Source organism: Mandrillus leucophaeus, unplaced genomic scaffold (genome assembly GCF_000951045.1).
Source record: "Mandrillus leucophaeus isolate KB7577 unplaced genomic scaffold, Mleu.le_1.0 Scaffold1365, whole genome shotgun sequence".
In the NCBI taxonomy this organism is placed as follows: domain Eukaryota; kingdom Metazoa; phylum Chordata; class Mammalia; order Primates; family Cercopithecidae; genus Mandrillus; species Mandrillus leucophaeus.
In genome coordinates, this window is record NW_012101327.1 from 221,424 (window position 1) to 233,666 (window position 12,243).

The 12,243-nt window shown below is 40.5% G+C and overlaps 1 pseudogene across 1 annotated transcript in view; it reads right to left on the reverse strand.

Annotated features, from left to right (window-relative positions):
- LOC105534553 overlaps positions 1-11,990 on the reverse strand; it is a 178,714-nt pseudogene extending 166,724 nt beyond the window's left edge. Inside the window, exons 1-2 of the transcript XR_001005299.1 lie at positions 11,958-11,990; positions 9,740-9,952 (exon numbers count right to left, since the gene is read on the reverse strand). The product of XR_001005299.1 is annotated as an uncharacterized LOC105534553 (transcript). The remainder of the gene's footprint in view (positions 1-9,739; positions 9,953-11,957) is intronic.
- Between the last annotated feature and the right edge of the window lie 253 nt (positions 11,991-12,243).

Consider the following 12,243-nt stretch of genomic DNA (forward strand, 5'->3'; position numbering starts at 1 on the left):
ACACTCACTCAAAACCACACAATTACATGGAAACTGAATGACCTGCTCCTGAATGACTACTGGGTAATAATGAAATTAAGGCAGAAATAAATAAGTTCTTTGAAACCAGTGAGAACAAAGACACAATGTAACAGAATCTCTGGGACACAGCTAAAGCAGTGTTTAGAGGGAAATTTATAGCACTAAATGCCCACATCAGAAGGCAGGAAAGATCTAAAATTGACACCCTAACATCACAATTATAAGAACTAGAGAAGCAAGAGCAAACAAATTCAAAAGCTAGCAGAAGACAAGAAATAACTAAGATTAGAGCTGAACTGAAGGAGATAGAGACACGAAAAACCCTTAAAAAAAATCAATTAATCTAGAAGTTGTTTTTTTTTAAAGATTAACAAAATAGATAAAACACTACCCAGAATAATAAAGAAGAAAAGAGAGAACGATCAAATAGATACAATAAAAAATGATAAAGGGGATATCACCATGGATCCCAGAGAAATACAAACTACCATCAGAGAATACTATAAACACCTCTATGCTAATAAACTAGAAAACCTAGAAGAAATTGATAAATGTCTGGACAAATACACCCTCCCAAGACTAAATCAGGAAGAAGTCGAATCCATAAATAGACCAATAACAAGTTCTGAAATTGTGGCAGTACTTAATAGCCTCCCAACCTAAAAAATCCAGAAGGATTCATAGCCGAATTCTACCAGAGGTAAAATGAAGAGCTGATACACTTCCTTCTGAAACTATTCCAGACAAAAGAAAAAGAGGGACTCTTCCCTAACTCATTTTATGAGGCCAGCATCATCCTGATACCAAACACTGGCAGAGACACAACCAAAAAAGAAAATTTCAGGCCAATATCCCTGATGAACATTGATGCGATAATCCTCAATAAAATACTGGCAAACCGAATCCAGCAGGACATTTTAAAGCTTATCCACCATGATCAAGTCAGTTTCATCCCTGGGATGCAAGGCTGGTTCAACATATGCAAGTCAATAAACATAATCTATCACATAAACAGAACCAATGACAAAAAACACATGATTATCTCAATAGATGCAGAAAAGGCCTTTGATAAAATTCAATACCCTTCATGCTAAAAACACTCAATAAACTAGTTAATGATGGACTGTACCTCAAAATAATAAGAGCTATTTATGACAAACCCATAGCCAATACCATACTGAATAGGCAAAAGCTGGAAGCATTCCCTTTGAAAACTGGCACAAGACAAGGATGCCCTCTCTCACTACTCCTATTCAACATAGTATTTAAAGTTCTGGCCAGGGTAATCAGGGAAGAGAAAGAAATAAAGAGTATTCATATAGGAAGAGAGGAAGTCAACTTATCTCTGTTTGCAGATAACATGATTGTATATTTAGAAAACCCCATCATCTCAGCCCAAAAACTCCTTAAGCTAATAAGGAACTTCAGCAAAGTCTCAGGATGCAAAATCAATGTGCAGAAATCACAAGCATTCATATACAGCAATAATAGAGAGCCAAATCATGAGTGAACTCCCATTCACAATTGCTACAAAGACAACAAAATACCTAGGAATACAACTTACAAGAGATACGAAGGACCTCTTCAAAGAGAACTACAAACCACAGCTCAAGGACATAAGAGAGGGCACAAACAAATGGGAAAACATTCCATGCTCATGGATAGGAAGAATCAATATCATGAAAATGGCCATACTGCCCAAAGTAATTTATAGATTCAAAGCTATTCCCATCAAGCTACCATTGACTTTATTAACAGAATTAGAAAAAACTACTTTAAATTTCATACTAAACCCAAAAAGAGCCCATATAGCCAAGACAATCCTAGGCAAAAAAGAACAAAACTGGAGTCATCATGCTACCTGCCTTCAAACTATATCACAAGGCTACAGTAACCAAAACAGCATGGTACTGGTACCAAAACAGAAATATAGACCAATGGAATAGTAACAGAGGCCTCAGAAATAACACCACACATCTACAACCATCTGATCTTTGACAAATGTGACAAAAACAAGCAATGGGGAAAGGATTCCCTATTTAATAAATGGTGTTGGGAAAACAGTCTAGCCACATGCAGAAAACTAAAACTGGACCCCTTCCTTACACCATATGCAAAAATTAACTCAAGATGGGTTAAAGATTTAAACGTAAGACCTAAAACCATAAAAACCCTCGAAGAAAAGCTAGGCAATACCATTCAGGACATAGGCATGGGCAAAGACTTCATGACTAACACACCAAAAGCAATGGCAACAAAAGCCAAAATTGACAAATGGGATCTAATCAAACTAAAGAGGTTCTGCACAGCAATAGAAACTATCATCAGATTGAACAGGCAACCTACAGAAAGGGAGAAAAATTTTGCAATCTATCCACCTGACAAAGGGCTAATATCAATAATCTACTGGGAACTTAAACAAATTGAAAAGAAAAAAACAAACAAGCATCAAAAAGTGGGTGAAGGATATGAACAGACGCTTCTCAAAAGAAGACATTTATGCAGCCAATAAACATATGAAAACAAGCTCAACAACACTGCTCATTAGAGAAATGCAAATCAAAACCACAATAGGATGCCATCTCTTGCCTGTTAGAATGGCGATCATTAAAAAGTCAGGAAACAAAAGATGCTGGAGAGGATGTGGAGAACTAGGAATGCCTTTACTCTCTTGGTGGGAGTGTAAATTTGTACAACTGTTGTGGAAAACAGTGTGGCGATTCCTCAAGGATCTAGAACTAGAAAAACCATTTGACCCAGCAATCCTGTTACTGGCTATATACCCCAAAAATTGTAAATCATTCTACTACAAAGACACATGCACATGTATGTTTATTGCGGCACTATTCACAATAGCAAAGACTTGGAACTAACCCAAATGCCCATCAATTATAGACTCGATAAAGAAAATGTAGCATATAAAGACCATACAATACTACGCAGCCATAAAAAAGAATGAGTTAATGTCCTTTACAGGGACATGGATGATGCTGGAAACCATCATTCTCAGCAAACTAACATAAGAACAGAAAACTGAACACTGCATGTTCTCACTCATGAGTGGAAGTTGAACAGTGAGAACATATGGACACAGGCAGGGGACCATAACACACTGGGGCCTCTCAGGTTGTGGGGGGCCAGGGAAGGATAGCATTAGGAGAAATACCTAATGTAGATGACAGGTTGATGGGTGCAGCAAACCACCATGGCACATGTATACCTACATAACCAACATACACATTCTGTACATGTATCCCAGAACTTAAAGTATAATGATAAAATAAATAAACTGAGTTTTATGTTAAGGTTCTTGAGTGTTGGTCAAATAAGTTAAGGTAAGGGGATTGGGGGATGGATTAGTTTTCTACTGCTGCTGTAATATTACCACAGATTCAATGGCTTACAACAACACAAATTTATTATCTTATAGTTCTGTTGGTTAGGAGTCTTAACACGGATATCACCGACCAAAATCAAGGTATGGGCAGGGTTGTACTCCTTTCTGAAGGATCTAAGGGGAATATGTGTCTTTGCTCTTTTTTTTTTCGAGATGAGGTCTTGCTGTGTTGTCCAGGCTGAGGTGCAGTGGCGAGATGTCAGCTCACTGCAGCCTCAACCTCCCAGGCTCAAGTGATCTTTCTACCTCAGCCTCCAGAGTAGCTGGGACCACAGGTGTGCACCACCATGTTCAACTATTTTTTAAAATTTTTTGTAGAGACAGGGTCTTGTTATGTTGCCCAGTCTGGTCTCAAGCTCCTGGACTCCCACCCTGACCTCCCAACATGCTAAGATTACAGATATGAGGCACTGCACCCAGCCTGCCTTTTCAGTCTTTTAGATACTGCCATATTACTTGCCTCACTGTTCCCTTCCTCTATCTTCAAAGCCAGTAACCTGTTTCTTACTGACCATTCTTCTGTGGTCACATCTCCCTTACTCTTGTCTTTTACCTTCCTCTGACTTTTAAGGATCCTTGTGATTACATTGTGCCCAACTGGATAATCTAGAGTAATCTCCCTATTTTTAAGGTCAGCTGATTAGCAATCTTAATTCTATCTGCAAACTTAACCTCCTTTTGCCATATATTGTTCACAGGTTTGGGGGATTAAAATGTAGACCTCTTGGGGAGTGTTATTCACGAGGTAAACTGCAGAGGTTTGTAAACAAAAAAGAATGATGCTGAATTAATACAGTCTGGTTAATGTAAGTCAGACTTTTTCAGAATTGCTTTTGAGATTTCAATTGGATTGTTGGCAACATGAGCCTAATCAAAATTCCACTCCCAGGCTGCTACGATTGATATGCAATTTCTAAATGTATGTTTAAAATACAAATACAGCTTGGGTAACACAGTGAGACCCCCCCATCTCTGCAAAAAATAAAAAAATGCCAGGTATGGTGGTGCATGCTGCTAGTCCTAGCTACTCGGGAAGCTGAAGTGGGAGGATCACTTGAGTTGGGGAAGTTGAGGCTACAGTGAGCTGTGATGGTGTCACTGTACTCCTGCCTGGGTGACAGAGCAAAACCCTGTCTCAGAAGTATAATAAAATACTAATATTAATATTACTGATAATAAAACTACTACCACACCTAACATTTCTTGGGCTTTATGTATTAGGCCCCTTTTTAAACTAATTATATGAACTAAATTTATCCTGAAATATGGTGAGGAAGAAACAATCATTTTCCCTATTTTCACATGAGGAAAGTAAGATAGTAACTTGTCCAGGGTTACAAGGTGAGGATTTGAACTGCAACCCAGGCAATGTGGCTCCAGGGATTTTGTCATTACATTATACAGACTCCTTCTGTGTGTCTCTCTGGGTTGGGGGGCATGGCGTGTCTCATGAATATCTGTTTTGGGTTAGATATCAAAGGGTACAAGTTAGAAACAATGCTTTAGGAGATTAATTGGGGCAGGATCTTTTGAAACACCCATGCGGGAAGAAGTGGCTATTTACCGTACTGAACCTACACAGACACCAGGCTTCTTTAGTTCAGGTCAATCTAAATACAACAGCAAAACCATCTACTCTTTTCTTTTCCCTCTCTTCCTCTCTTCCTTTCAACAAATATTTTTTGGTTATTGACAATGTTAAAACAAACTGTACTGGACATTACATAAAGCTGGTTAACTCAGACATGAGACTCCAATGAACAATATTTAGTGGAAGTAAATGATAAAATCTGCCCAAAATTTTGCTCATTAATTTATAAAATCATAATTGCATTATTGTAAACCTTTTTCATTTCTTTTTTCCACCCCTATTTTCTTCTCTATGTTCTGTCTTCTAGTATCTCTCTGCCTCTACTCATATTTTCATTACCTTCTTTGAGCGTTGTTTTTCATCACTTTGCTCTCATGCCTTTTGTTTTTTGCTTCTCTCAGTTGTCTAGATTATTATCTCCTAGGTAGCCACACCATATATTGAACCCACTCTGGAAATAAACTATTTTATTTTAAAATACTAAAATTCCCCTGAATTCATTTTCTCCTTTCCAACTGCTTTATCACTTTATTTCATCCATGAATAAAAGTTCAGACCTTCATTCACTCTGCTCCTTATAACAAGTTTTTTACTAAACTCCTGCTTATAATTCTCCCAAATCTCCTGACAATATATCTGTCTTCACATTTTTCTCTGACTTTTCTAGCAAATCGAATCTTGTCATTCCCCTACTCAAAATTCGTTTGTTCTCATGATCGACCAGATAAAATCCAAAGTCCCTTACAAGGTACAAACAATCCCTACCTACCCATCTAACTTCATTTTTACCTTATCTCCCAATTCCCCTTTGTGTGGTACTCTCTAGCAGCACAGGCATGCTTGTGGGTTACAGAACACATCACACTCAGCCATGCCTCTGTAATCTTCCATCTATCATTCTTCTATTCACTCTGCTGCTTTTCCTCCATCCATATGTAAAATTTCTAGTCATTCTTTAAGACTGTTCAAATGTTATCTGTGCTGTGAAGGATTCCCAGTCTCATTTAGACAGACCTGAGAGTCCTCCTCTGCTCTCTCACATAACATTGTACATCCCTCCAATGTTTGCAAGAATATTGACATTAGCATTTGGAGTCAGGACTTGGGGTTTTCTATGTCCAATACGTAACACAGACTCCAGTACATAGTAGTTTAATCATCTTTATTAAAGCTACCTATTATTTAGCCTACCTACCATAATGATAGAGTATAGCTCTTCTTTCTGCCTGCATATCAGTTTCTCAAACTATATTTTTTGGAACACCAGCACCTCTACAGGAGTTGTATACTATGAATAGAGTTAGGCTTTAGATAGTTATGTAAAATGTAAGTTTGTTTTTATTATAAGTTTAAGAGAAAAGTCCAAATTTTCTTTTCTCATTTTTTAAATTTCATTTGTTTATACTGATACATAATAGATGTACATATTTGGAGGGGGGTACATGTGACAATACATTCATATAATTTGTAAAGATAAAATCAGTATAATTGGGATATCCATCACTTTAAATATTTGTTTTTTCTTTCTGCGGGAAACATTTGAATTATTCTCTTCTAGTTATTTTGAAATACACGATAGATTATAGTAAACTATAGTCACCCTAGTAGCCTATCAAACACAAAGTCTTATTTCTTCTATCTAATTGTATATACCTTTTGTTTTTAATTTCATAATAATTCTCAAGTGCAAAGTTCACTTAAAAATCACCTAAACCATCTAAAATGAGAAATTTATGTTTGTTTTACCATCACCTGGATGAGGAGCAACAACAAAAATACAAAGCATATGTATATATTGCTGTAATGACAACATAATTACCTCCAAATTTACTTCTTTCCAACCCATCTCTGCTAACCTGGATTATTGCCAATGAAAGAATAAATTTTGCTCATTTGCCTTGTTTTTACTTACATTAATTGATGGAGTGATGTTGGCTCTGTGATTTTAAGCAGTTCATCTTAGCAAATCGTAACTGTTAGAAGGGAAGCTTTGGGGAAATATTAACTGAAAAACAAGTTGAGGTCCAATCAGGAATACAGAAACTATACTATGTAATCAAGGGAATATTATTAAAATGTTACACAGGGATGGAGGGATGGTTCTCCAGACCAAAAAGGGAAACACTGTGGTGACCCACAGATATAAGCTGTGGGAAGCTGTTACTACCCTTAGAGCTAGGAGGACAAGGGGAAAAGGTTGTGTTATTAGAACTCAGAAGTTTAGAGGAGTCATCCTTCTTAGCTGGGGCTTGGACCTCTGAGAAGTAGAAACAGCCTAGCTGGGGCTGGTACTTTTGAGGAGTCATGAGGACTCTGGGACTTAGAGTGTAAAAGAAGTAGGAGACTGGAATCAACAGCTAAAGACAGGATGACAGGTTATTATTGCTGAGGTGATGCTGATAGCAGGAAGCAAATGGAAAGGAACAAGTCCCTTTTCTCCTACTCCAGGGGTCCACATTTCCTCCAGTAACCTCTATTGATAGAACCTGTCAGGAAGCCAGTTGGTAAAGGAGATACATTGTTTGCAGAGTCCTAGCACCAGCCTTACAAAACCAGGGCAGAACTATGAATACGAAGTGGAGAGATAATAGTTTAATAAACAGCACTAACAACAATTATATCAAGAGCATTAAGCAATGGTCAGAGTAACCACCTTCCACCTTAAAAAAACTATACACGATCAATCCTATGTTCAAAACCTTCAAGAAGTATAAACCTCTACTGAATGAGACATGCACTTGAGTATGGTATGTCATCATAATCATTTAGTCATCCAATTTGGAATCTATATGGCAGACATTATTCTAGGTACTTGGGGTTTTGCTTTTGTTTTGTCTTGGTTTTGGTTTTTTGCGGGGACAGGGTCTTTCTCCAGCTGCCTAGGCTACAGTACAGGGATGCGATCTTGGCTTATTGCAGCCCCGACCTCCCGGGCTCAAGTGATTCTCCCACCTCAGCCTCCAGAGTAGCTGGGACTATAGGAACACGCCACCACACCCAGCTAATTTTTTTTGTATTTTTAGTAGAGACGAGGTTTTACTATTGATATGGTTTGGCTGTGTCCCCACCCAAATCTCATCTTGAATTGTAGCTCCCACAATTCCCACGTGTTGTAGAAGGGACCTAGCGGAAGGTAATTGAATCGTGGGGGCAGGTCTTTCCTGTGTTGTTCTCCTCATAATGAGTAAGTCTCACGAGATCTGATGGTTTTATAAAGGGGAGTCCCCCTGGACATGCTCTCTTGCTTGCCACCACGTAAGATGTGACTTTGCTCCTCCTTGCCTTCCGCCATGTTAAGGCCTCCCAAGCCATGTGGAACTGTGAGTCAATTAAACCTCTTTCCTTTATAAATTACCCAATCTCGAGTATGTCTTTATTAGCAGCATGAGGACAGACTAACACAGCCATGTTGCCCAGGCTAGTCTTGAACTCCTGGACTCAAGCAATCTGCCAGCCTCGGCCTCCCAAAGTGGTGGGATTTCAGGCAGGAGGCACCGTGCCTGGCCTACTTGAGTTTTAACAGCGAAAATATAGATACTTGCTTGCCCTTGTGGAATGTTCATTCCAGTGAAAGGGAACAGACAGTAAATTAGAGACATGTCAGATGGTAAGGGCAATGGAGAAAATAAAGCAAGTTAAGGGCAGAGGGATTAGGGTGGGGGCAGCTCTTTCATATGATGTGGTCCTGGAAAGCCTCAATGATAAATTTTATCAAAGACTCAAAGGAAATAAGAGGGAGAAAGTCACATGAGCATACAGGGAAGATCTCTTCAGTAAGAAAGACTAGAATTTAATAAGAGTAAGGTTGTTGAACGTTTTGCAAGTGGATGGACTTTTCCGTGGTTCTGCAGTTGGTTTTTTATTATTTGCATAATTCTCTTTACAAAAACTGTGATCCTAACTGGGTAACATAAGCTTATTATCAAATACAGTACAAAGTTCAAATATTCTACAAAATATTGTTCACCGCTTCTACTAAAGGAAAAGCTATGCTTCCTCACACAGCAGGTTATAAAAAATTTGCTGATGTTAAGAAGAATTAGCCGAAGTATATAATGTCTTACCTCTCCTATAAAAATACTTCCTTTGTTTCAGAGTCAGCTATGAAATTCTAATAATAGTCTCAAACCTTTCACTCGGATTATGTTAGTAAATGTAAAATGCCCAGCACTGTACATAATTACTTCTTTGTTAAGATGTCAACCTTTGTTTTTTAGTTAAGAGTTAATGAACCTTGATAACTGGCAAACAATCTTTGAGCCAAAAGTAGGATGGACACCATCAGTACTCTTAACCCAAAACAATGAAACCATTGTTGGCATTAGGATTATGTTGCTTTCTGTTCAGATAATTTTTTTTCTGAAAAAAATGTATGCATACTTTGTTATTCAATGGTGTCAGAAATATTAATAAGTTAAGTATAATTAAGTATTCCTTAAACAGTTTGTTACTCAAACAATAAATGTGAACTTATCTATAAAGTTAGAGGACTAAAAATGGCACAGAAAGCAGTAATACTCTCATGTTAAAGGTTTTTAAAAAATTCACAGTATTTCTGCCCTTGAAAAACATGAGTTGTATATGTAACGTAAAATCTTTTTCTGTGGCCAGTAAAAATTTCCAACAGGAAAGCCTGGGTGGGTATGTCTAAAATTCATTCATCTGAGAATGTAATTTAAGATTGGGCACTTTTATTATAGAAAATAGAAATTTGAGTTACCTTATATTACTTTTTAACTTAAAGAATAATCTTGAGAGGTCAATGGTGTCCACTGGAAGGTAAGAACTTGGTTCTGGCAGGAAAATCACCACATATGGCTGGTAGTATTTGCAGAGCACTTAACCTCTGTGCCTAGGTTCTTGTAGCTGTCAAGTAGAGATAATAGTAATTGCTACCTTCCGTGGGAAGTGAGCTTGTGCTTTGACATCTTTAGTTGAAGATGCTGTATAAACACAAATTATTATTATTAGAACACAATACATATATGCACATAAAACACCAGCATGGTGCTCTTTTAATGCTTATATAACATCTATAAATAATGCTCTTCCATGCTCTCTATTCACTTTAGGTCAGAGAAGATCATAGCAGACCACTATTCAATTTCCATAAGTATGGAGGAAATATATTTGTTAAAGCTCCATGTCATCTTTTTGAGAACTAAACCTGCTAATTCCTTATGGTCTCTGTAGCAATTGCCCAATGGCCCCCACCCAAGTTAAGCCTTTGGTATTTTTTAAAATGTTTGCTAAATTCTTGGAGATGCAGAACCATCAGGGAAAACCTGGGGGAATGAAATCGGCTAGTGATATTAAAATTTTGGTTGTTTAACATTTAACTGAGTCTCAACAACGTGTTAAAGTGCTATCTAAACAGATAATTAGCTAGTGGCTGTGCAGTGGGCTGTCTAAATTTAGCAGTGAAATTAGGTTTAGGGAATGTGAATATAGAAAAAGAAATTTTCTCAAGGGAAACGGTGGTGTCAGCACAGCTGAGGAATGTCACAATAGCTACATTTTGTCAATTATGATCATCATCAGGGGATCTCCCGGAGCGATGCAGGACAAGGTGTATTCATAAATGCATCTTGAGGATAGGTGATAGAAAACCTTGGCTGCAGGAGACAAGCTTACAGGGGAGGACAGAGGCAGACAGGCACAGGGAGGGAGGGAAGAGGAAAGGGCTGGAGGGAAAAAAGGCACTAGACCGAGCGCTGGGAGACTGGATGGGAGGCAGAAGTTAAGAAAGAAAAAAGAGGTGGGCAGGGTGTAGAATGGCTTGTAGCCTTGGAGGTGAGTAAGGCCTTGTAATCCAGCGGGCGGAAGGTGGGAAGACCCTATTGACTGAAAGCCGAGGACAGCGTGGTCTTGGCCGCAAGCATGCATTAGTTTAGCTGCGACAGGCTAATTTCTGGGCGGCTGATCCTTGTTCGGCTTTCCTGCTACTGGAACACATTTATGGCTATCTCGTGGAGATGACAGGACCTACATAAAATTAATAGTGTCAGGCCTGCGGACTGGTGTCCTCTGCCTACAATCCGCCGCCCTACGACGGACAGTCCAAATTGTCCACCCGCCTACTCCCCCCCGCGGAACCGATGTGGCAGTGGCTCCAAGGTCAAGCCGCCGGTACTGTGCGAGGCGGGAGGATGGAGAGGGCAGGGCGGGCAGCCACCTGGGATGAGCGAGGGTCATGGTGGACCACAGACGCTCTTCTTATAAGGGCAAATGTTTAATACTTCCCGAGGTCGCTTCTCTGCGATCAAAGGGAAACAGGCAAGAAAATAAAACTACACATACGAACATGCAAATGAAACAAAACCAAGGAAAAACACCAACGCACTCGTTGGGGGAAATCCATGGCCTCCTGTTGCCAGTCGCCCGGCGCGGAAAGTGGACAGCCCAGCGGCCAGTGAGAAGCAACAGCAAGAAAGCAAACCTTCTGAGACCCCTCTCCTCGCCCAGCTCAGCCGGCCGTTCTACCAAGCCGCCCTCCCACAGAAAAGAGCAGGAAAAACGCCTGTGCAAACGTGCCTTGGCGAGCGGGGGATAAGTGGGCTGGGAAGAACGGAGGGATTCGGAGAGCACAGCTGTCCCGGGGAACAGGAAGGAGGAGAAAGTCTCTCCCTTCAGTCCCCCGCGCCCCAGCGAGGAGGAAGATTACTAGTCCAGCAGGCTGCGTCCAGCTTCCTACACAGGAACCTTTAGCATGGGCAACGGAAGGGCAGCCCCATCCCGCCTTCCCCTCCCCACCCCTCCTCGTCCCAGGTCCCCGCCAGAGGGAGAGCGCCACCCGGGAGAGGCGAGGGCCGAGCGTGTTGTCCCGCAGCCCTCGCCTCAGTCAGCGCCGGGGCCTCGGTGGACCCGCTAGGGGTGGAGTGGGCGAGACCATTGGAAAGGCAGGGAAGGGGGGAAACCAGGCAGGAACGAGGGGCGGGGCCGACTAACCTATTCCAGATTTTCCTGTCCCTTTTAAAGCTCTGCTTTGGGAGAAACCCCGTTATCAAAGTGGATGAAAAGAGTTTTTTTTTTTTTTTTTGAAAGGGGAGGAGCATGTGTAGGAGGGCGGGGTGGGAGGAGACAGGGCTTGCGCCCGGGGATCAGACGGGAGCTGGAGTTGCGCGGGGAGGGCGGGCGAGTCGGGCGCCGGCTCTGAGGGTCGGCTTCTTTTCCCCCTCTCGCGTGGGGCGGGGTGGTGCGTTCCGAGTTCCCAGGAGTTCGAAGCGGGCGGGTG